General features: G+C 33.4%; 1 protein-coding gene across 1 annotated transcript in view; it reads right to left on the bottom strand.

Annotated features, from left to right (window-relative positions):
* Positions 1-10996: 10996 nt before the first annotated feature.
* The window catches only part of LOC118203252 (uncharacterized), a 37199-nt gene continuing 22999 nt past the window's right edge, over positions 10997-25196 (bottom strand). Inside the window, exon 2 of the mRNA XM_085826880.1 lies at positions 10997-18299. The gene's annotated coding sequence lies outside the window, so the exon portion shown is untranslated. The remainder of the gene's footprint in view (positions 18300-25196) is intronic.

Raw genomic sequence — 25196 nt, 5'->3', positions numbered from 1 at the left:
GCATCTAAAATGCTGAATTATATCCAAAGATCTTTAACAGACAGCTGCTTGTTTTATCTGAAGGAGTTTTTCAGATGTGCTTAAGACCATCTTGTGTAAAATGCCTTGACATTTTGATAACTCCTTGGTCTATCAATTGCTGGTTTTATTTGGAAGCTGAAAAATAACTTTTTGTATGAGTTAATATCAATTTAAGTGGCAAAACGTGACAGGGTGCAAGCATCATTTTAAAATGGAATTTGTTTAGACAATAACACTGGACTTTTAATATAAAAAGATGACCAAACCAGTCTTCAAAAAAAGCTGTCATCCAAGCTATTAATTGAATGTTAGTTTTAGACTCATTTTTTAAGCTTTAGGATTTTCAGAGTGATAAATTCAGAGAGGTTTAACCTCCAGTTGATTTCACACCAGCTATCATTGTCAATTTATCTTAATAAACCTTAAAACTTGAAAAGGTATTTTTCTTCCCACACAGTAAAATTCTTTCAGGTATGCTGTTCAAGAATAGGCCACAGTAATTTTTTTTTTTTTTCCAGAGTTCGTACAGACCTTAAGAGTCCTTAGGTTTTTTGGAATCGATTTTTGGTCCTTAAAAGTCCTCAATTTTAATCCTCTGAAATTTCTGTCTGCTTTTACAACTACCATTTTGAGTGAGTTAGCATTTTGGAGAAATATTTATGATGATTCACTGACAAATATGGTTATCTCTTGAATGGGTTATAATTTATTCATATTTCTAAAATAAATGGAGGGATACTCGAGTTTCTGAACAAGAAGTAAAGCATAAGCATTTCAAAATCATTTAATTTTTTCTAATAAAGAGCTTTTAAACAACTTTTAGTGTTTAGGGGCGTGAATTCTTTTATTAAACGGTTTTAAATTCAATGACTTTTGAAGATTTTTGCGATTTTAAGATCAGTTTCTTTAGAAAACTTTTAATTCCGAGATCTGGGAATTTTTGGATGATTTTTTTTAAAACATTGCAACATTGATAAATTTCATTAAAATAATGGTAATTAATATATTGAAATTATATTTTAAAAAATAACATTAAAATAAAAAAAATTATTTTTCGCTGTCATATTATATAAAGTTCCATTTTGGCCACTTATTATACTATATTTCGAATCTGAAAAATGACCAAGGTATAATGCTATGCACAATTTACAAAATAGTTCTTAGCAAACGGAAAATAGCTATGTAATTAATTAAAAATGCCATGGTATAATGCTATGCACAATTTACAAAATAGTTCTTAGCAAACGCAAAATAGCTATGTAATTAATTAAAAATGCCATTTTAATTCTTTCCCATGCAATTGTCTCGGAATTCTGAAAATATGCATCATTTCTCTCCGTTTCTCATTTTTTTCTGTTACAGAATTTGTAGGGGTAATTTTTCTTTAGGATTTTAGACATTGCAGTTTGAAAAATTTAGAAGGATTTGAAGGCAAGATTTATAGACTCACAATTCAAGAAGATTTCAGAAAAATGTGACAAAATACAAAATGTCTCCATGATATTAACACGTAAAGGATTTATTTTACAGAAAGTTTGCGATGAATTTCTTACTTTTTGGATAATGTCTGGAAGAACAATGAAAACATAATATTTGAATGTTTTACTTCTGATGCTAGAATCTTTTTCTTAACATGTTTATCTTCCCTTTATTGGCTCTACTTTTCACTAGATACAAGCATGGAAAATGTCAAAAATGCTTCTAAACTTATCACATGGGCAGGCATTATAAAAAGGAATTTTTTTATTAAAGAAATTGAAAACTGACAATTTAAAAGATTCATCTAATATGTCTTAATGCATCATACACAATCCTGGAGCTAGGCATTTTCCCAACTGATGCAATCTCTGTGGATTCAAAATTCTGCTGCTTAGTTGCTTTTCTAAATTCTGCTTCCAGTGCCTGCTTTAAATTCTAAAAGTTTTCCCATTTTTAGATTTTTGTTGCTTGGTGTGTCACCAAATTAAAAAAAATTCTGCCACACCAGCTCTGTAACCAGCCCTTACCATATTTATTTCATATTACGAAAGAAACAGAAATTAGCAGCTTTTTCTATACATTCTAAACGCATTTAGAACAACAGAAATCTTTAATTAAATCCAAAAATTCTAAAATTAAAAGGACACGTGTTACAGAAACAAACTGAATACATGGAGAGAAAAAATATATATATTCTTGAATTATACATACAGTTATTATAATGTAAATTATCCAGTTTATAATTTCAGCCTTTACTATAATTTCTCATTTCTATTTCCTCACCAGAATGCAAATCACTTAGACAGTTTCTAAAATAAGGTTTTTGGAGTGTAGGCAGTGTGTTTCTGACCTGCGCTTCCTCGCTGCATTAGTTCCTGCCAGCTCTGATCATTTGTAATTATTCTTCTTTGCACTAGCAATGCCGACATTAGGATTTGTTATGATGATAGAGTTACTGAACTAGCTTAAATTAAGTTGTATAGTCTTTACATCAACATGAACTGTAATTGATTTTGTTAGCATCAGAACATGCCTTTATGTTCTAAGTCCTTTTTAAATAAAAGACTTATTTAAACCTTTGTCTGACTATGAAGTTACTTTCAGACATGCGATAATTTGCTTCACATCTGTCGGGGAGTTTTAGACTCTTAACTTTTACCAGATCAAGTAAACACTCATAAGTACATTGTGGAGAGGGCGACAAGTTGAAGATAAAGCACGCAGAAACTAGTGAGAACATTTGTTTGCGTATTCAGACCAAAGTGAGACTTAAAATAATGCAAAACATTTCACCTCTGGTGCTTTAGTTTCTTATTGGAACCTTAAAGTACTGGATTACAAGCTCTGGAACTCTACACAAAGCTATGACACTAACGGCGTCCCAACTAACTTTCAAAACTTCCCAACTGTGCCTACATCAGTTGTTCTAATCAGCAGATCTCTCTCTAGGCAAGCAGCAGCCAGTCTTTTGTTATGAATCGTGCTGATTTTGATTTTACTTCTAATTTTAACCTATGCTGCCTGACATAAAACCTACCTGGCATTTGTTAAACCTTTAGACTGAGAAACGTATGTGACAAAATGAGACATAAAAAAAAATCAATATAAAGCTAACTGTTAGTAAAACAAAAATAAAATGTCACTTAACTTCTTTCAAATATGTATATCATAAGTGTAAAATACTTAATGCTATTTGATAAATTTCATAAAGTTTATTTATTCTCAAACTTATTAATAATTATGTTAATTTATGTTTAATAATAATGCAGCCTACTTACAGATCTATTTTATTTTTAGGATGGTATTACAAAAGTGAAATTCAGGCATAGATAATATTTTTAATTGAAATCATTCAGTTCCCATTTCCTCATATGTCCTTAATTTTTTTCATTAATGATCCTTAAAAGTACTTAATTTCCATGTTCAGAAATGTATACGAACCTTGTTTGGCTGCTATAGCAAACTTCCCTTTCGTGTATCAGGAAAAGAAGACAGCCTCTGTAACTGCACTTGCTGTCTCTCCATAATGCTGTGCCAATTACAAGAAGTTTTAAATCAGCATAATTGTTCATGACCAGATACAAAGTTTTCACTTTCGAGCACCTGTACAGTTTCTTCTGTCAATATTCAGAAAACCAACTTGATAAAACACAGTATTCTGATTGAGTAGACAATCTTTTAAGTCTTGCTTGCTTATAATATTGTAATTGGAGCATTTTTGCATTTCTGAATATCTTTAAAGATACCTTATTACTGGTTCTGGTCACTATATTTTTTGTTAATTCGCAATTTTCATTCTTCCATAAAAATCCGGACACTGAAGATGAGAACCTTTACCAGCTGTTGTAGCCTTGCACTTGGTTGGGTGTCCAATACGGAGGCTCACAGCAGCCATTGGGTGGTTGTGCTCATGATGATTAGTGGATAGAAGCATTACCTGGCATCTAATTGGAGAGAAGGGTGCCTCTTCCACTTCTACTTGTATCTGGCATAACAATCCTTAATAACTTTCAATTCTAGCATTAATGTTTCCATTTATTTATTATATGAAGAAGAATCATTCTTACTTTGTTTAGGTAACATGCTTAATCCACCAGCTGGCTCGCATTCGATTCTATTAACGTTCCGAAAACTGCAGTAAAAATTAATCATGTTTACATTTTTTTTTTTCATTTACAGTGAACTAAAATTGTCCTGAAAACAGCCTTTGTTAGATTTTCTCCTCCCTTCCTTGTAGGGCGATCAACAAGTTGTTTCACTTAAGTGATGGTTTCCTACTATCCTTTGATTACTGCCTAGAGGCCACTAAACAGGATGCCTATTCTATGATCACTGGATCCGTCTGCAACTTAAGCGAACAATATTGACTCAAAAAAAAACCGGTATGGACAGCCATCACAACTTATCGGAGAAGGCCATTCTGTGGTTCTCAGATGGTGGGCGGGTGGGTCCATTTGACTTTACTGAAAGGGGAGAAAGCTTCAAGGAGCTTTAGACCAATCGCAGCACAGACCAGTGACAAAATTTATAGCACGTGCTGGCTGAAGTTCTAGGAATTTTCGAGTTTTGACTATCGTACATGTAAGACGTACATCTGCTCGCTCCTGATTTTGTGATATTAGAACTCTTCTTTTATTATACCTGATCAGAGTGCATGCCGCTGTAACAGTAGGTCGGCATTGCAATAGACTCTGGTTGCTTTCTCCGCTGCTTCATTTTCTGCCATCCGCTCCACCATGGATCGAATGATTGATTTTTATTGCCTCTGAGATTACCAACTTAGAATGCATCAAAGAAGCTGATGGATCTCTCTCATCTAAGGACGCACGAGACCTTAAATTCCTTCGACGCCTCAAACTTTTCATTGACAGAGAACTGAACGCTGATCGTTCTTCTACTTCTCTTCCCAAACCAAACATCCCTGCTCCTAAGGTTAATGACAGTGTTCTTCAATAACTGGAATCAACAAAACTAATGTCAGACGAGCCAGCAGCCCTGCGCGCTCAGATGAAGAGCAGTCGAAAAAATATAAAGCACTGAATGAAGACAGCTCCGACACGGACTCAGGTCCTAAAGGAGATTTTACTAGAAGACTAAGAAAACCCTCTCGAAAGCCTACTCTGACGGATCCCTCTGTTTTGTCAGAAGTTTCGACAGCTGAGCCGACCACGGAAATAACTTATGATAATATGGATACAGCCCCAGACGTGAATAATATGGATACAGCCCACGCTAATGTGGCGCCATCTAGTGAGATCCCCGAAAAGCCGGCTGCGAGTACGTCTCAGACGGAAAACATGGTGCGGCCTATCGGTGCTGCAGATGAGGTCACGTGCCCGGCTGGGCTAATAGGTGATGCTCATGATCATGAAACTGGTACCAATTCTGCCGAAAATAATGAGCAGGATGTGGATAAATTCATACATCCAAATAAAGTGAGCAATAAAGCTCCCCCGATTATTATACAGGATGGTAAATACTCCTGGTCAAAATATAAGGAAATGTTTAAAGATGCAGGAATTAAGCTAAAATCAGATATAATGAAAGCTCAAGACCACTATGAGCTAAAAGTTGACAGTATAGAAACTCATAAGAGTTTAACTGCATTACTTAATGCCAAATGAGTGAAATATCACTCATTTATTTTACCCGAAAACAAGAAGGTTAAAGTTGTTATACGCAGCTTACCGATCGACACGCCAACCTCAGAGATATCTGATGAACTGATAGATAGAGGTTTCCCAGTTGAACGAGTCTCGCAATTAGTAAGACGCAGAAATGGAGAAAAATTTAATCTGCCCCTGTTTCTAGTTATTTTGAAGAGGAATGAAAAAGCGAGAGGCATACATAATATAACTAAATTATGTTTGCTGAATGTTAAAGTAGAAGCTTACAAAGGAAGGAAAGGGCCGGTACAATGCTTTCGGTGTCAAGCATTTCATCACGCCCAGGCAGGATGTATGCATGACCCGAAATGCATGAAATGCGCTGGCGATCATTATTCAAAAGACTGCCCCAAGCCAAGAGAAGATAAACCTAAGTGTATAAATTGCCAATTAGATCATACAAGCAACTACAGGGTTGCCCGAATTTTCCCAAAATAAATACTCAAAATCCGCCTTTGAAGAATTTCAGTGATAGAGTAATTATCAATAAATCTTATGCCGCCGCTGTTGGCGGGCAAACAATGAATACTCTAGATGAAGCTAGAAGTATTTTTGAAGGGCTTAAAAACCTTGTTGAGGCTATTAAGGCTTCCGGCATTCTACAAGTAAATTTAGCTCCTAGCGCAAATGCTAGTAGTTTCAACGCGGTCGATAATGAACCCAATCATGGATAGGAAAGATAATAATTTTAGGCCAATCAAGATGTTAGTGTGGAATGCTAACAACATGAGAGGAAAGAAAGATGAGTTGGAGGATTTTATGTATGAGAACGACATTGATATTTGCCTGATCTCCGAGACGCACATCACCCCAGGAGACAGAGTTAGCATCAAAAATTATAGAACCTACCGATGTGATAGGTTACATCACAGAGGAGGTGGAGCACTCATCTACGTTCATTGTAAATATTCATCTTGTTTAATTTCGACTGAAAGAGACAAGGGCTATGAAATTGTGATTGCCTCTATTAGCTTGCCTAAGATTGGAGATACCTTATTTGCGGCAATCTACAACCCCCCCTACTAATAGGCTAACTGAGGAAATGTTACAAAATATTATTCCGGATTCCTCAATAATGATTGTTGGTGGCGACCTCAATAGTAAGCATAAAGATTGGGGCTGCCGCAGCACCAATCACAATGGTAAAGTACTGAGAGAGTATATCAGTAACCACCCAGTTGGTATATTTGCGCCTGACGTGCCGACGTTCAGGCCCAGCAACATCAGGTACACTCCTGATATTCTAGATATCATCTTGACTAATACAGGAATTAATATGGTGCTGGAGGTTCGAGATGACTTAAGCTCTGATCATACTCCTGTGATTGCTACACTAGGGGTCACCAGTATTAATTATTCGAATGTTAAGACCCATACTGACTGGAGAATGTACCACAATGTTGTGAAAGTGAGGCTCCCTAAATTAGGTGCTATGAAAAGCCCTTCTGATATTGACAAGGAGATTGATAAGTTTACTACATGTCTTAATGACTCTTACTATGAGGCCACCAAGGTTACTCAAAGGTCTTGTAAAATCGCTAAGATTCCAAGGTACGTCAAATCTCTCATAGCCGAAAGAAACAGGCTGCGAAGGAGGTATATCACCTGGGACCCAATTATTAAAACGGAGTTAAATAGGATCAGTAAGCATATTAAGCTTGAAATGCATAAATTAAAGTGTGAGGCTTGGAATGTTAAAATGGAGGAGTTAAACTTAGACAGTGATGCCTTCTGGCAGTTTACAAAAATGTTAAAGAGGACGCATCAGTGTGATAGGCCAATTATTGCCAACGGCGTGACTGCTTATTCAGATACTGACAAATGTCAGATTTTCGCTTCACATCTTGAAAAGCAGTTTTCTCCCAATCAGACACCTCGTAATATTCACTTTGAGACCCAAGTCAGACTGAAAGTAGAAGAATGGCTAGGTGCTCCCACGGCTCTAAATGCCGATGGTTTAACTAATCCAAGAGAAGTTATGGATATTATCTCCAAATTGAACCCCAAGAAAGCCCCAGGTATTGATGGAGTTACAAATTTAATGATCAGGAACCTCCCGCGCGGTGGAATCACGAGACTTTCCAGCATTTTTAATATATGCATTACGTTATGCTACTTCCCGGACTGCTGGAAGTACGCAAAAGTTTTCCTACTACCGAAGCCTGCAAAAGACATCACTAAGGCGTAGAATCACAGGCCCATAAGCTTGCTCTCTAATATAGGCAAGATCTTTGAACGAATAATTTTAAGGAAATTCCAGCCTTATTTACAGATACTTCCAGAAGATCAGTACGGATTTAGGAGCGAACTTTGCACATCTAAACAACTGATTAGGCTTGTGGAATTTATCGGCTCTGCTCTGCATCATAAGAGTTGTACTGCAGTGCTTATGCTGGACGTGGCCAAAGCATTTGACCGTGTCTGGCATGAGGGCTTAATATATAAATTGATAATGATGAATTTGCCTAGAGAACTGATCTTACTCACCAGATCTTATATTGCAAATCGTTACTTTACTGTTAGCTGCAAGCAAAGTCATTCTGGATACAAAACTATCGCTGCAGGCGTCCCCCAGGGGTCCTGTCTTGGCCCAGTACTCTCTTTTCTATGCGGCTGATTTCCCGCGGGATAAACTCAACAGAAATACACTGCTGGCCTGCTATGCGGATGACACCGCTGTAGCGGTCAGATCCATTCAGCCTAACAGGGCAATTTCTGTTATGCAGGATATAATTATGGACATTGAGGAGTGGTGCTCCAGGTGGAAGATTTCCATCAATGCGACTAAATCACAGCTACTTCTTGTTAGAAGGAAGAAAATACTGGTCTCAGTTCAGCCACTTTACCTATTCGGCCAACGTGTCCCGATGGTAAACAAGGCCAAGTATTTAGGTGTTTACTTGAATCGAAGACTCACGTGGAGTACGCATGTCAATTACATTGCAAACAAGACCAGAGGAATTGCTCAACATTTACAAGTACTGCTAGGGCGCAGCTCGCAGTTAGATCTGAGAAGGAAAAGACAGATTTATATTTCCATTTTAAGACCAATTATGTGTTATGCGTCCCCTGTCTGGGCGACTGCTACGAGCTCAGATATCAACAAATTGCAGGTGACTCAAAACACAATCTTACGCACCATGACAGGAGCGCATTTTTACATCCGTAACAAACTCCTGCACGATGATTTACAAGTTGAATATATTGACAAATATCTTCAAAAACTTAACAGCAAGTTCTTTGACAAAGGCTTGAATTGCAGTAAAGGAAACTTTAATGCTGTACTGAACTATGTCTGTATTCCTGAGGACTACAATATCAGGCCTTTCACGGCTCACAGAATGAGGGATCACAATTTTGTCACTTAGCCCACTCGTTTTCAAATATGTAAATAACACATTTTTATGCGTACATTACTTCACTTTCATTTGTTTATTACATGTTCAACACTGTATCCTATGCACATTTCATGTATTTTCATTTCTTTTGCATCTTCATAGCTCCATACACGTGATTATTACTCTTGTCTCAGGGGTAAGAGTTAAGTTACTTTGATGATTGGACTTTGTCACTATGGCCGATGGGCCCTCTTTTCCTTACCCGCTCCGACTTCCCGGCTGGGAATTAGCTGATAGTTGACATTCTGATTGTCCTTAGGGGATTAGATCAATATAGCTTATTAAAGCCCAACTGGGCTAATATAAGCATAAGCAATTAGCATTTAAGCAAGTTCTAGGAATATTCTCTTAGTGTTTCCCTAACTCGCATGCTGCATTTGTAGTTCGAAAGAAATGGCACACAACAGTATTATGACCAACACGCAGCAGAATATGCTGCTGTGTTATGTGAAGGAAAATCCCGTTTTTTAAGGGGAAGTTAACACAGGAATTTAGGGCTAAGAGTGATGTGGGATACCATGAACGCAACGGTAAATAGATATGAGTAAATGAATTAAGCTTACTTAAATCTTTTTAGAAATAAACAATTTTAATCATTTAAATTTATAATATGATTAATTTGCATTACAATCTAATAGCAAAATAAGTTGTTTTTCCCCCATGCTTACATTAAAACTGTTTTCACGCAATTTGCTTTACAGTTAATATTAGAAAGATATTTCCTTAAGTAAGAAATTACAAAGAAAATATTTCTTTCTTAATTTTTCTTATTTTCTTTTTCTATAAAAATAATTTTTTTCAGGAAAAGAAATAAAATTCATTCGCTATTACAGTATGGTCGATTGCTGCTGCATTCAGCTATCACACTCGCATCAAAATGTTTTATATTAAATAATTTATTCTATAATTAACATTATAACTTAAAAAATAAGAAAATATTTTTTCAATATAAAATATATAACCAAAATTATACTGATCTATCCTGTATATGTGATTAATTGCAATTATTGTCACACAGTTACTAATACTTTTTTTTTAATATTACATTGTTGTTATTTTAATTTCCTATATATATATATATATATATATATAAGAACTGCTTATTTTAAACATTCTTCCTTCTCAAAAGATTTTATTCTGTGAAAATAATTAAAAGATAGTAATATTATTAAAAGATAGTAATATTATCTGTGAAAATAATTAAAAGATAGTAATATTATTTTCACAATGCAAGTACTAAAGTAAAAATAATCAGTGTAGGTCTCCTCCTTGTCAAACCCGCGTTTCGACACATTAAATAGAAAACTAATACAATCAATATCTCTTTTACAATATAAAAATGAGAACTCTGATATGAACAGTATATATACATATTTTTAAGTTTGCAAAGAAACAATGATTTTTTTAATACTAATAGATTACAAAAATACTATTCCATGAACAAACCCTCAGGCTTACGGCATTGTTACTTTATAGCACACAATAATAATGCAGTATAATTCAATAATAATTATTTACAATAATAACGCAGTATAATTCTGCTAATAAGCCCACCAGCGGCCGAGCAGTAGAGTCGCTGAACGCAGGTAGTTTGGTCTGATGTTCGAATCCCGTGAACGAGCTGGCCGCATCAGCGTTTTCGTAGCTTTGCCCATGTGTAACGTGTATACAAGCCAGTTTCCTTTAGAAACCAGTTTTAAATCGTAATAAAATTACACACACACACACACAAAAAAGAAAAAATCTGAAAGCCTTCAGGTTTTATATTACTCCCAAAGACTGTTTTTTTAACGTTTTGCGTGTTACCTTTATTTAATAAATATCACGTTCTTCACACTTAAACAATAAAATTCAATTCAACAGCAATATCATATAATTTAAAAAGAGCATATCTTTAAAATTTCCGATACATAGTCTCGCGTGCTAGAGATGTTTTTTTTTTTTTTTTTTTTTTTTTTTAATCCGTACAATGTTGCCATTGCTCACTTTGAAATTGTTGAGTTTCTTAATCAAACACTTATAAATGCTTTACAAAATATGAAATAGATAATAAAACAAATTCCCAGTTCCAAACTTGGGCCTCCAGATGCCTATATTAGGATGGAGGATTACGTTATTGAAAATTTCATGGCTCTAATTGACATTGTTTTATCACAGTGCGAGAAACATTCATACATTTATGCAGATTCCTCATTAACTTCTTTAAATATAATACAGTGCGATAATATTTGGTGGCAACAATTTGAAACATTTATCATGAAACACCACAAAATGGCAAAATGAAATTAATAGCCCTTCTGAGCTAAAACTTATTTATAAAAGTATCACACTAGTAGTAGTACTACTGAAAAAATATTATAAAGCTATTTTATATTTTTATAATTTTTTTTTTTTTTTTTTAAATTTTTATTTTACAGTAGTGTGAATTGCGCGTAATAACGAACGACATTCCTTTTTGTGTTCACAGTATTCTTTGTAAGGTATTCAACTGTTAGATTTTAAAATAAACGTAATTCTTGCTGTACATAAATCGAGTAGAACCTTATCAGATGTCTATATTTGTATTAAATGAAGAAGGTTTGTGTGCTTGATAAACTTATTATCTTCTACAATTTTAAGCATATAATTACAATTTATATCTATAATTTCAGGAATAGTATAAATAACCTTTCGTTCAGTAGAAATTACGTTCCTGTTTTTTGAATGTGGCTCCAAATACTCTCTCAATTCATCGCAAATTAAAATAACTATAAATTTTGGCAATCTGAAATTCGCGATGAAAACATCTTCTGGCAGAGCAAAAGCATCAACATATTTTCTATAAATCCACCACCTTTCTTTCAGAGATCTACGACGGTATTCTTCGTTTAAATATGAAAAAAAAAAAAAAAAAAAAAAAAACCAGCGGCGAAAACACATACAAAGCCATTGCCTACTTAGTATGTCAACTGCACAACCCTGATTGACGACGCGGCAATACTTTTTGCGTGCGCTATCGACAACTTCCGTAGTCAGAGAATATAAGATGTCAGGCAGACCTGTTTTTCACTAGTAGTGACATCTGGCAGCCCACAACTTGCTGTCGACTCTCGTAGTGTAGAATAACCGTCTTGATGGGCTGGTTTTGCCCTTACGGAGGAAGGAACTTGTTTTGTGTCCATACTTTGGTTAGACAAAAAAGATATTTTTTCTGGAAATCCAAAACAGAAAAGGGAGTTTTCTATTGCCTTGTTACTAATTTTGTGCATATTTCTGATTTTAATTGCTTATCAGAGCTGTTGCAAGAAATTTTTTCACTTGAGGCAGAAAGGTAAATGCATGTCCCTATATACATAAAAATTATTTGTATTAAGAAAAAGTAACTGTATTAAATCAAAATATCATAATTCTTATAGCATAACTATACCATAATTCTTAAAGTATTTTTTAATCGTAGTTTTATAAATTCAGAAAAAAAATGTAGCCAATTATTTATAATTTTCAAATGAAAACGTTAAAATATTCTTTCTTGATAAATAAGAAATAACATCGAAATGCACATTGCATTAATTTCCAGGTTTTCTTGCAATTTTTAACATAAAGTAATTTTCGAATTCATATTCCAAATTTGGCGCCCCTTCTAGTCATTCACCTGAGGCAAGTGCCTCACTTGCCTCACCCTTGTCTCGGCTCTGTTGCTTATTAAGTAAAAATGTTATTGATTTTTATTGTGTTTCAGTATTTTAATGTACGTTTATAGAATGTTAATTTGTTTTTAATGCATATCTCAGTAATATAATCTACAATACAGTAATACAAAAAGTGGAATTGCTGCAAAAAATGGATAAAGGCATATCCTTTGTTTTTCTAACCATTCCAAAATCTCAAAATCTGTTTATCAATTTCACTCTGATCTGCGGCCGGGGGGGGGGGAACACGGCGCCGCACAATGAATTTTAAGTTGATCTGTCAGCACTATCCTTATCTTCAGGGCAGATGTTATTTTATTTGACTTATAATTCCTTACTAAATGTAATATTTCATCTCGATGTACTCCGTCTTTGATATGATTTAAATCAAATTCCTCGTCATTATAATTCGCTTCCAATAGTGAAGAAAGTGACACAGAGGTTATTGAAAACGAAAAAATTTCGATTGAGAAATTAGTTGGTATTCTTGACATAGTAATTATAGGACTTGAACAGCGGAACTTTGTAACTGAACAAGAAATTATGTCTGTTTATAGAATTAAAGAGAAAGTGTTATCACATAAAATGAAGCAACTTAAACAACTTACATTGAAAGAAATGTTTAATAAAGTAAACAAATAAATATTAAGCTTTTTTTTTTTTGGTACCCTTTAGATCATAATTGTTCTTTATTTCATAAATTACGGTTTCATATTTTTAATTTTATAATTTCTGCATGCCATCTTACCAGATTTAAACTGATGATCTATAATCCGGAATCGCTGAAGTCCCGACGAGTCCGGATTAACCACTTTTGACTGTAAATAAAAAATAATATAAATGCGTGAATAAAATTTTTTGTTTTTTTCATTTGTTCTATAACATTCTCAGACTTCCGTTAGTAATTCTACGCATTAAACTAAAAGACGGCCTACCGTCAATTCCACCTCGACAGTCGCTCACTTCATCAGTTCTTCCACTATGGAAATTAATACAAAAATGCACTTTGTTCCCGTTTTTTACTCTTCAGTCAGTCAAAAACAAGCTTCTTAAAGTGACTCAGAATAGTGTAGTGCAATTATTGATTTTTAGGTGGTATGTTCCAAGTCTAAAGGGGCATTCCCACTGAGGTTTATCTGAGCTAATGAGTCAGTTTTGTGTGTCGACTAGCTCCGCTATGCCTGCAGTTCCTATGGAAAAAATCTGGTTTTGGAGATGGGTCGGCTACATCAGTTGTCTCCGTTAGCTCAGATAAACCCCAGTGGGAAATGCCCTTAAAGAATTTTTTAAACCATGTATTTTAACTGGTTTCTTTACTCATGTACAGTTTACCCATGTATTAAAAGTTATTTGTGTAATAAATATGGCTTTGATATCTGCTGTCTTCTACAATGTTACACTTTTAATGTCCGTCAGTGTTTTATGATTGCAACAGTTATTTATATTAAAGTTAACTGGGAAAAAATTGAAATGACTGTAGAAAACTACAAATTCGAGAAAAATCCATACTCATTCTGCAAGGTAATTCTTACACCGTGTGATTAATAGGCATATGGTAAGTACATTAAGTGCTGGTATCAGTAAAATATGTTGGCTGAGCGAATGTTTTGCATACAACTTCTCAAATGTACACAAATATAAATTTATTCGTAGTAACTAATTTATTTGTACTAAATCATTAATAGGAATTTTTATTTCTTGATGAAACAGTTTACCTAACTTGTTAGCTTTTATACATTTTTGTAACACACGCATATTTTCATGTTCAGTTTACATATTTCCTAATGGATATTTTTTTCTTTCACTTTATTGATCATTTCCTGAAAACTATTGTTGCTGTTTATTATTACTTCATTAAAATGCATTTAGAATTTTTTTCCCCAGAATTTTACTTCATGTTATGATACAAATAAGCATTATTTGAATAAGTTTGGAACATTCAGATCTTGGAAAATATAGGTTTTACCCAGGTTTGACTGGCATCATTCTAAATCTCAAAGCAAAGTTATAGCACATTACTTCAGAGGCAATTTTGATTAAAAATCTGTGCAAAAATAACACTCAACAAGAGAAGTTATCCTAGCTGTATCTAAGCAAATGTTTTGTGACACATATTTATGTGGATGTAATATATTTATTACATATTTCATTATAAATACAAAGGTTAAGATTTTTACTAAGCATGCATTACTATTACCTAGATCCATAATTAAAGCCATAAAACATTTGTAAGCTGACCTCAGGTAGGTTCATGACTGGCTTAGCCTTTTCTTGTATTATGTAATCGCAGAAGTATATATGAAACAAATATCCTTCAGTAAAAGCCTTCCATGAGAGTATCTCTTCTTCACAAACATAAAAAAACCTGACACAGAGTTAATAATTTATGATAATATACAATAACATTCACTAAACTACTCTATGTAACCTTGAATTTGTGATAAATTAGGAAACATTAATTAAGTCCTTAATTTGCATGATTTGGGAAGTTTTGAACTACATAGATTAAAACTGATTCATTTAAAGAATGTCATCATGTTTAGTTTCTAGTGCTTCCTTATTAAAGAGGCCATTCCAGTTAGTAATCAAAACTTGAATAAGGAAGTACCCAGTTTCTTTCTATTTTTACAGTAAATATCACTCAAAACAGCTTTATATATCTTAGCAGGCACATAAAGTCTGTCATGATGAAAAGAAATCTGATACCAAGACAGTCCGGTATTTATAACTAACATATTGAAGTAACAAAGTGTCATGCATGTATAATTATTTTAGCTTTGGATATGTTGTTATTGTTTATGTCAGGACAGTCCAGCTATTTTGTAATTGTAAGCCTTTCTTCATTTTAATTGCAATCTACTGATGTGAGAGAAAGTATAAAATAAAATTATGTAAAGTGTCATACACGTATTTCACTTAAACAGAATAAACAATAATTGAAACCATTAATTCACCATTCAACTTTGCTAGAAATATCATAATGACCATTTCCAAGTTTCTGAATGCTTATTTTTCTCCTGTTAGTTGCACAACTTAGTATGCAGCTGAATGCCCACAACAAAAACCAAAATTCATGGACTTACAATACTTTACTGGTGACAAAATAATGTCTCAGTTTGTCTTCACATACCTTTTTTAAAAGACAGACATCATTAGAAGTTGCTTTATATTTTGAAACAATCAAAAACAGTATTCTTTTTCAGAATTTCAGTTGTTAATGTAAAAGTTAACAGTATTCCTTTTATAATAAGACTAAGATTACGGTAATGTTATTGCTGTTTGTGAGCTGACGTATAGGTCTAGTATGGCCGTTTTTTAGGCATTGTGGTAAGAATTCAGGAATTTTGGTTGTCTATTTACATTCGGTGATGCAATCTCTACATAATGTGTGAACTGCATGTTTTAATTCCCTTATTTGTACGTTTTCTTTAAGCATTTGTTGCTTATTTTTTTTAGCACAAGCATATTATGTCATCCATTTCAATGGACTTATCAATTTCAATCATATTCCTTTTACTTACACAAAATAATTTTCTGTTTGTGCATACAATTCACATTGCCCCCATCAATCAGAAGTCCTTAAATCATATTCTGAAGAAAATAAAAACTGGGGGAGGGGGGCAAGAATATCTGAGTAAATTCAGTATACCTTTACATATCCTGGTAACTGCCTAGGTCATCTATCTATGCATCAATCTGGCCCTTCCCTTCACATAAAATAGAAAACCACATGTGAGAAATGTATGTTATTTTTTTAAAGGACATATTGTAAGCTGCTATTATTAAGAAAAGATATACATAATTTAAAGTTATTAGTATCAAATATAGAAGACAGAAATTTATGTATTAGTGAAAATGTGTTTGTGTAATTCATATCAACAATTACTTCTATTCATCCAGTGGGGAGCTATGAAGATTTGAACAAAAGATTCACAAGATAAAATGTCTTTTCTAATAATATGTTTTACTTTTTACAGCAATAGAAAAAAAAATCAGTATGCAAGAACAGAAACATTTTAAGATTAAAACAAACTGTTACGCTATCCACTGCTCACCAAAAGAGCGTGCTCCTGCTATTCGTATAAAGCTAAAAATAATTTATTTCTACTTTTAAATTAATGAAGTTTTCTGTGATTGTGTTTCAGAGATGTGGCAACATGCAATTATTTTTATTGTAATTGTGTTCTAAATATATAAGTCTAATATTTTGTGGTTTGTGTTATCTCTAATATTTTGTGGTTTGTGTTATGTTATGTTCACCTCTTTGTGGAATGGGCTGGAAATCAAAACTCTACACAATAAATATCATAAATATTTCTATAGTGTGTTGTGTTTCCAGTTTGTACGTTGGAGCAAAAGAAATATTTATGATATTTATTGTGTAGAGTTTTGATTTCCAGCCCATTCCACAAAGAGGTGAACATAACACAAACCACAAAATATTAGAGATTGTAACTGATGTTTGATAACACTCATCAATGCCCAGTTTTAAAAATTCCAACTGACAAATTGATTTATAAAACACTTATATTTATCATTCAATGCAAAATGCTTGCATAGAGCTGGATGACTTCTTTAAATAGCAAGAATATAAACTGCATGCCCTCATGTTCCAAAAACACAGTCAATTTTTTATATTTCAACACACTGATCTTTACTAAAGTTATTTAATTTTTGTTGATTTTGGTTGTGAATTTGAGATAAATAGGAGCAAATTTATCCAGAAAAATTCCAAAATAATTCTTTTCATGAACATTTTTCTATCGAAACTTCAAATTCTAAGCTATGTGGTCGAAGCTCTGATTTGGGTAGTAAAATAGTTTTTTTCCGGGGAGCGGGTTGTTGGCATTTTTATGAGGTCAAACTATGATTAAGTCGCACTCTAGAAGGACATGCATACCAAATGAAATAAGAAATCATAAGATTGGTATATATAGTAAGTTATTTGCACATGAAACGACGTTAAAGGCACATATTGCTTTCCATACAGGTAAGAAACAACATGAGTGTGATCATGCCATTTATAAGCAAAAGTCCTATATGGAAACCACATGAACAAGTTGTATGTGGTGAATTATTTGCATGCAGGAATCATTAAAAATAAAATTGTTTACACACACTGGGTCCAAATTATATGAATGCAATATTTGTAAATCATTTGCACACACAAATGCATTAGAGACAAATACTTATCCATAACAATGAAAATGACATGAATGTGATATTTGTAACTAGTTATTCACAATTAAATGTGTGTTAGGAACCAACATATTTTTACCCACACTTGTGAGAAATCATAAACATGTGCTAAATATAACAGTCCATTTAAATTCTAAGGTCATTTAGCAATACAAGTGATTATTTACTCTCATGAAAATGTTATATGCAATAAATCCTTTGCATGCAAGAGTGACCTAGCTAAGGAGTTTACTAAAAAATGCTGCCTTTGCAGGGAGATCTCTCAGATTTAATCTTCAGATGTTTCTTGTTGCATGACTCCTGTTCTTCTTCAGCTGATTTTCACAACACTTCTTTATACTAATCATCATTATGGCATTTCTTGCAAACTGTAAATACAAAGAAGAAAATATCTAGAATTACAAAATAACCTTGCTTTTAGAATAAAAAGTTAGTAGAATAAGAATTTCTTCTGAAATTTTATTAGAATTGTCAAAACAGAACACAACATAAAGCGATCACTTTGGTATACATATATTTTTAATTCATTTTTTAAACCTGCAATACAACACAGTAGCATTCTGAATTAAACTTATGAGAAATACAAAACTGTAATTAAAAATTATTAATGTTCACTAGAAAGTATGAAATTATCCACTTTAAGGATATTTACCTAAACGATAAGTGGAAATTAAGGATATAAATTTCTAAATAGATTTAAAATAAATAGAATAAGAAAAAGAAGCTGGAATAAAACATTTAAAAAAAGACTGATGAATAACATTTTGCAAATATGTAAAATGTATATAATGTAAAATGACATTTTCCCTGTATATAAAGAATTATATATATAAAATAGCATTATTTTTGGTACTTTTGAAAAAAAATTCTGAAAATTAGTAGCCTGCACCCGATAAGTGACTTTTACCTTTTCATTTGTAAAACATTGGGAGATTGCCACAGGGTGGTTGCATTAATACTTAAGTACCTTATATTTAGCCTAATAAAGTTATTTCTTGACATATAGCCATCATTGATATTGAAACAGTATCTCCTCAGACTTTTCCAGCAAATGATTAATACCAAGAATAAAGAACACTCTTTTTAGCTTGAGAATAGCTTTATTTTTCACTGTACAAATTAGGATGTCAATGCCCATTGTAACAAGGGAAATCTTACTATGATGAATATTTTGCCATGTTCTTAAGTGTGACATAAAAAAAAAAAAAAAAAAAAAAAAAAAAAAAAAAAAAAACCACCACTAATAACTTTTAAGTCTCTGATTAGTCAAGCCACTAATCTCACATGTTAACCAATTAACGACCGCACTACCTTTCACTTGAAGAAATGGGACAGAAATACTTTTTTTTTTAACTTATTAGAGTCTAATTAATAGAAAATATATAATAGGAAAAACTATATTTATTCACATTTAAACCTTTGAAATATTTGCTATGCAAAGGCACATCACATTTATTACAAACAGTTATCGTTTGACTATCATAGTGTTTGCATCTTTTTCTTTTGATTGTTCATCTTTTCTTGATAACATGGTTTGTGGCATCCTTTCACGTTTTGCTTCAAGCTAAATTATGAAAGAAAAATGGTTGGCCAACACAATCAGTATATGAAGATTGAATGCTGTAAATTTTGAGAATATTCTTCCCTTGTTTACAGCAATCCTAGCACAACACTTCTTTCAAAATTTAACAGAGAATCTTTACGATCTACAGCAATATTATAAAGTTTCCAAGCATTTCATTCAACTCTGTGAATTCATCAAAATAGGCCACCACCTTTCTTACCCTCTGCTTGTGCTTGATTAAAACACACAACACAAGAAAATTCTCCATAAAGGTCCATGCCACCCTTACATTTGTTGTAATTTAGGATGAGTTTAGTTTGCTTTAAAGGCACTTTTTCTCTCGAGTATCTCTGGGCCACTAAAAGCAGATCAATTATGTCAAAGTTAGTTTTTCCACGATTATTATGAAACTCTCATTCCACTGAACTGCTGCGAATGCCAAGCTCCTTATCAAACGTGGTGTCATATTTCCATGTTCTTTTATCATTTTATTTAGAGGTACGAGACAATTTTCTGTTCTCACAGATTATTCAAGTGGCATGAAATTCCGGTTCATTCAATTCTGACAATAACACGTGGAACAAAAAATATTTGTCAAAATATATATAATCATTTGAAGGAACTTCCACCACACTTAAAACATGTTACAGCATCTACCCCTAGTCCAAGACCAGTCAGTTTCTTTGCAAATTTTTGAGTATATATCAAAATGAAATACAGTCAAAAGTCTTTAATCCATACTCGTCGGGACTTCGGCGATTCCGGATTATAGATCCTCAGTTTAAATCTGGTAACATGGCATGCAGAAATTATAAAATTAAAAATATGAAACCGTAATTTATGAAATAAAGAGCAATTATGATCTAAAGGGTATCAAAATTTACAAAAAAAAGCTTAATATTTATTTGTTTACTTTATTAACCATTTCTTTCAACGCGCGCATGCGTAAAGCATACATTACGCATAGTTGAAATTAGAAAATTGCAACCCGAAAACTATTTGATGTGTATTCGTGATATTTATAATGACGAGGAATTTGATTTAAATTATATCAAAGACGGAGTACATTGAGATGAAATACTGCATTTAGTAAGGAATTATAAGCCGAATAAAAACAACTGCCCTGAAGATAAGGATAATGCTGACAGATCAACTTCCAGTTCATTGTGCGCAGCGACGTCCCCCGCAGAGCAGCGTGAAATTGATAAACAGATTTTGGAATGGTTAGAGAAACGAAGGATATGCCTTTTTTGCAGCAATTCCACTTTTTGTTTGATGGACATCGAACATGCTTTCGCTTTGTAGATCCTTTGACAACTCCTGAATCAGAAATTCTTTTTGACATAATCGAAAGTTCAAGCTTACTTTTATTGTTGTGTAGCAAATTATACGTAACTTTTTTAATCACAGTAATCAAAATTTTAATCTGTGGATACTCTAAATTTTAAACTACACATCATGTTTTGGTTTTATTAATTTATTGGTATACTTTTTGATCAATTTAGTTTATCTTAATTTCCACAAAAAGATTAGCTAGCGCCATTCTTTGTCCACTTCATTTTCAAGCTTGTTGTACTCGCATTCTCACTCAGACAATGGATATAGGTGAATTTTCCTGTAATAAACTCAGTTTTCCATGACTTAAATTAAGTTAGAATTTATTATGAATAGATGCAGAAAAATTATCTCTTTAATTTGAGGCTACTTTCTTAATTCTAGCCTTTATCAATTTTAAGTTATAGCCTTTTAATTATTAAAACTTCCTAAGTTTTTCTTCTAACAAGAAAGGGGGGAAGAAGAGTTACAAAAGTTCACTTTCAACAAAAAAATGTGCGTTCTTTGGACTTGAAAAACCACTTCCTGTATGGGTTGCCACGTTTTACAAGTGCATGTGTTTAGGCGCGGCCTCAACTCGGTGCGATTCTGGCGAGTTGGGAGATCTGTTGTAATTTCAAACTGGTTGGTTTTGGTATAAATTTTTAAGGCGGGAGTTTTTGGTAACTGGTTTTTCACCTTTTCAGGCGTGGGTTTAGCCAAGGTGGTTGTCCCGTCATATCTAAAAAGGGGTTGTTTTCGCGAGAAACTCTCTCTTCTCTTCTCGCTCCTGGACACCAGCATCTGCAGTTGCTGCTTTTGCCTCCTGTCGACGTTTAAGCAGTTCTTAATGATGAGAGTCCCTTTCTTTTCTCGGAACAGCTTAAAAAGAAAAAATAAAGATATATATATAATCTCCTCAACGGGAGTCTAACTTCAAGGAGAATGTGGCTTTCAACGGTTCACCTTTCTGCTCTACTGCTTTGTACCCTAGAATTTGGAATCCGATAGATCCCGTTACCTGTTTACTACCCTCCAAATGGTGGGCTCTTTCTTCTGTCCAGAATGTTGAGGAATTGATGGACTGTCTACAGTTTCCAGTGGACTGAACCAGCTTTTCCTTCAAGAGACCTCGGTCATGGAGCCTCTGTAGGGTGATATTATTCTACTTAAATTTTTCTTTGCTATTTCATTAAATTCAGAAAATTTCTTAAATCTTAAGGCCTTCGAGATTTCGCAGAGTTGTTATAGGTGTGGGTGAGGTTAATTGTAAAAAAACAAAACAAAAAAAATTGTTCTTCCAAGTAAATTAGATAAAAATGAGTTATGCATAAAGTGATTTTTTTTTTAGAGTTTGGGATTATTAATGTTAATAAAATCCTAGAAGTTTAAAAAAAAAAAAAAAAAAAGAGAAGTAAAATTAATTTGGTTCGGTATTATTATTATTAGAGTTGTCTGGTAAAATATTTCAAGTTCAAAAAGCTAATTCTTAAAGAAATTATTTTGTTTTATTGTTACTATTATTATTATTTGAAGAACCGTTAGAGTAAACTGAATTATCCAGCTAAAGTTAATAGTTAAGGTTCAGAATGTGGGAAAAAAAAATATCTCTTGCAGTTCTGCAGTAAAGCAGTGTTCACTGAAAATTAAATTAGTGCTAATAGTTGGTACATTAAGTCATTACTCTGAAATAATTCCTCCTGGAAGTTTTGTTAAGGTTGCTCTCCCTTTGGATAACTGACTTTTTTTTTTTGTGTGTGTGTGTGTGTGTGTGTGTGTGTGTCATAAGGGTGTAAATTCAATTGTTATATTAGAAATTTGAAAATTGTCCTATAGAAAACCTTTGAAGAAAAAAAAAAGTCTAAGAAATATGTTAAACTTAATAGAATTAAATTTTTATGTGCAATATGGAGAAATAAGTCTATAGAAAAATGTTAAACCTATTTGTATTACGGGTGAAATTTTATAAATTAGATATAATCTTATGTTAATTTTTTTATATATATTTCCCGGGAATATCTTAATAGCTATAATATCTATTTTATTTTTTTATTTGATTCTATCACATGATAATTGAAATTAATGGATGTTCATTTCCAAATAAACAAATTTATTTTCATTGAAATATTCAAGTGTACATTTGTTTGATTTGCTCATTTCATTCACCAGGTCACCTAAAATTGAATTACGTAATCCGGTAAAATTTAACACAACGCAAATGTATTTTATGCAGCGCCGGAGCAAGGTTATCCGGCGCCCACCTGCAAAATACCTGAAGTCGCCCCCCCCTTTTTCAAAATTTTTGTATAGGAGAAGGAAGTTTTGAAGAAAGCATTTGTTGAAATTGATTTTAATAATTTATTGAGAATAATTTATTTTTCTGTATTTCATATTTACAAATTTTTCTATAATTTCTTTCACATCTAGTTCCTGACAGATTTCATTTTCAATGGCAATCAAAGCTAAATATACGAGTCTTTCCTGCGATATACTTGAACGTAAATATGTCTTGATCAATTTTAATTTGGAGAATGATCTTTCGCTACTAGCAACACTAACAGGAATGCTAAGTAGTATTCTCAGTACGATCTACGAGTTCGGGAAGCACAAATTATTTGACACAATTAAGTTCAAAATATCGAATGGGTCATTCATACCGGCTGTAAAAATGTCTTTTGAAGCTACTATTTCATCATAGAGTTCTTCTGCGTTAATATCTTTATTGTCACCACACTGTAACAATTTTTCTAATTTATCACATTTTATTTTCAAATTTGTGTTATCGATTTCTGATAAATTACCCAGGACACTAAAATTATCGTAGTGATTTTTCATTGAACCAAATCTTTCGTTTAATGATGTCCAAGCAGTATCCAAAATTCTAAAAAAGACATTTGCCCTAAACTTCTCTTCTGGAGATTGAGGGGATTCGTCAGCATGTTCGTAATCGAAGTGACATTTCTTTTTCCTTCTTCGGACTTCTTCAACAGTTTTAAATTGTAGCTCACCATCAACTTCTTCACTAAGTTCTTTGGCTTTCTCAAGAATACTTTTGTAATTGATATCACTTCTATATTCTTCAATGAATGTTTTTAAGTTACTTATTGCCTTTAAGGCTAGTGTAATACTCAAACCCTTTTCTTGCAATTGTTTGCTGACAGGATTAATTCTGTTAAGCAAATCGTGCCAAACTATCAAGGAACAAATAAATTTATAATCCTTGATTTTGGTACACAGACTGCGTGCTTCATGTTGCACTTCGTTTGAAAAGCATTCATCTTCGGATATTTCAAAGAGAGCATCATAGATTTCTCCTAGTTGATATCTTAAAGGGTCCTAGTTGATATCAAGGAAGGAATTTTACGTTGGCAGTAATCAAAGAACTCTGCAAACTACTCGGCATTGACAAAACCCAAACGACGCCATTACATCCCCAGTCGGACGGCATGGTAGAGAGGTTCAATCAAACCATCCTTAACGACCTCTCATTAGTGGTTTCCAGAAACCAACAGGACTGGGGCAAGAAATTACCACTGTTTTTACTGGCTTACCGCAGTGTTGTCCACGAGACTACCGGCTATTCCCCATCACAGATGCTCTTCAGTCATGACCTTTGTCTGCCTTGTGATCTCTTGTTTGGTCGTCCTCCGGATGCTCCTTTATCGCCTGAGGAATATATTCAAGATCTCCAGGTCCGGTTTAAAGTGATGCACAACTTTGCACGAGAGCGAGTCAACTTGGCGACGGAGAAGATGGAGACAAGGTTTGGTTGTGGAATCCGACTCGATGGAAGGGACTCTGTCCGAAATTACAGTCAGCTTGGGATGGTCCGTACACAGTCCTAAACAGGCTGAATGACGTCGTGGTTCGGATCCGCAAGCCTTCGAACTCTAGAACTCTAAACCTAAAGTCGTTCGTTACAACAGGTTAGCTCATTACTATGGCCACAGTACGCAATGTAAACAATTGTAAATAGTGTAAGACCATGGTCCTTATTGTTTCTAAATGTGTATTTAGTATTTGTTTTGTATTTTATATTTGATTTGATTTGTATTTAGTATTTGATTTGACTTGTACTTAGCCTTTGATTTGTTTAAGTTAGTTATTGCATTTAGTGTTTATGTTGTTTATTGTATTTATGCCACAGTTGTAAGTTTGGCTTTCTATCCAGGGATTGTACTGCCCGAGATGTGCAGTCCTTGGGAAGGGGGCAGTGTTACGGATTTGGTATTTAAATAGCTAATGTTAGTTGAATTGTAAATTAAATGGTTTTATTTCCCGCGCAGTGCAGCGCGTGATGAATATTAAAAGAAAGCTAAGTCGGAAAATTGAAAATACAGAGCGCGTGCATGTAACATTTAATAAATATCTCTTTTTTATTTCGAGA

Source organism: Stegodyphus dumicola, chromosome 11, assembly GCF_044657685.1.
Source record: "Stegodyphus dumicola isolate Sdum_Otavi_A_Nest chromosome 11, ASM4465768v1".
NCBI lineage: Eukaryota > Metazoa > Arthropoda > Arachnida > Araneae > Eresidae > Stegodyphus > Stegodyphus dumicola.
Note: the sequence above shows the minus strand (reverse complement) of the source record. Positions and strands in the feature narration are given on the sequence as shown.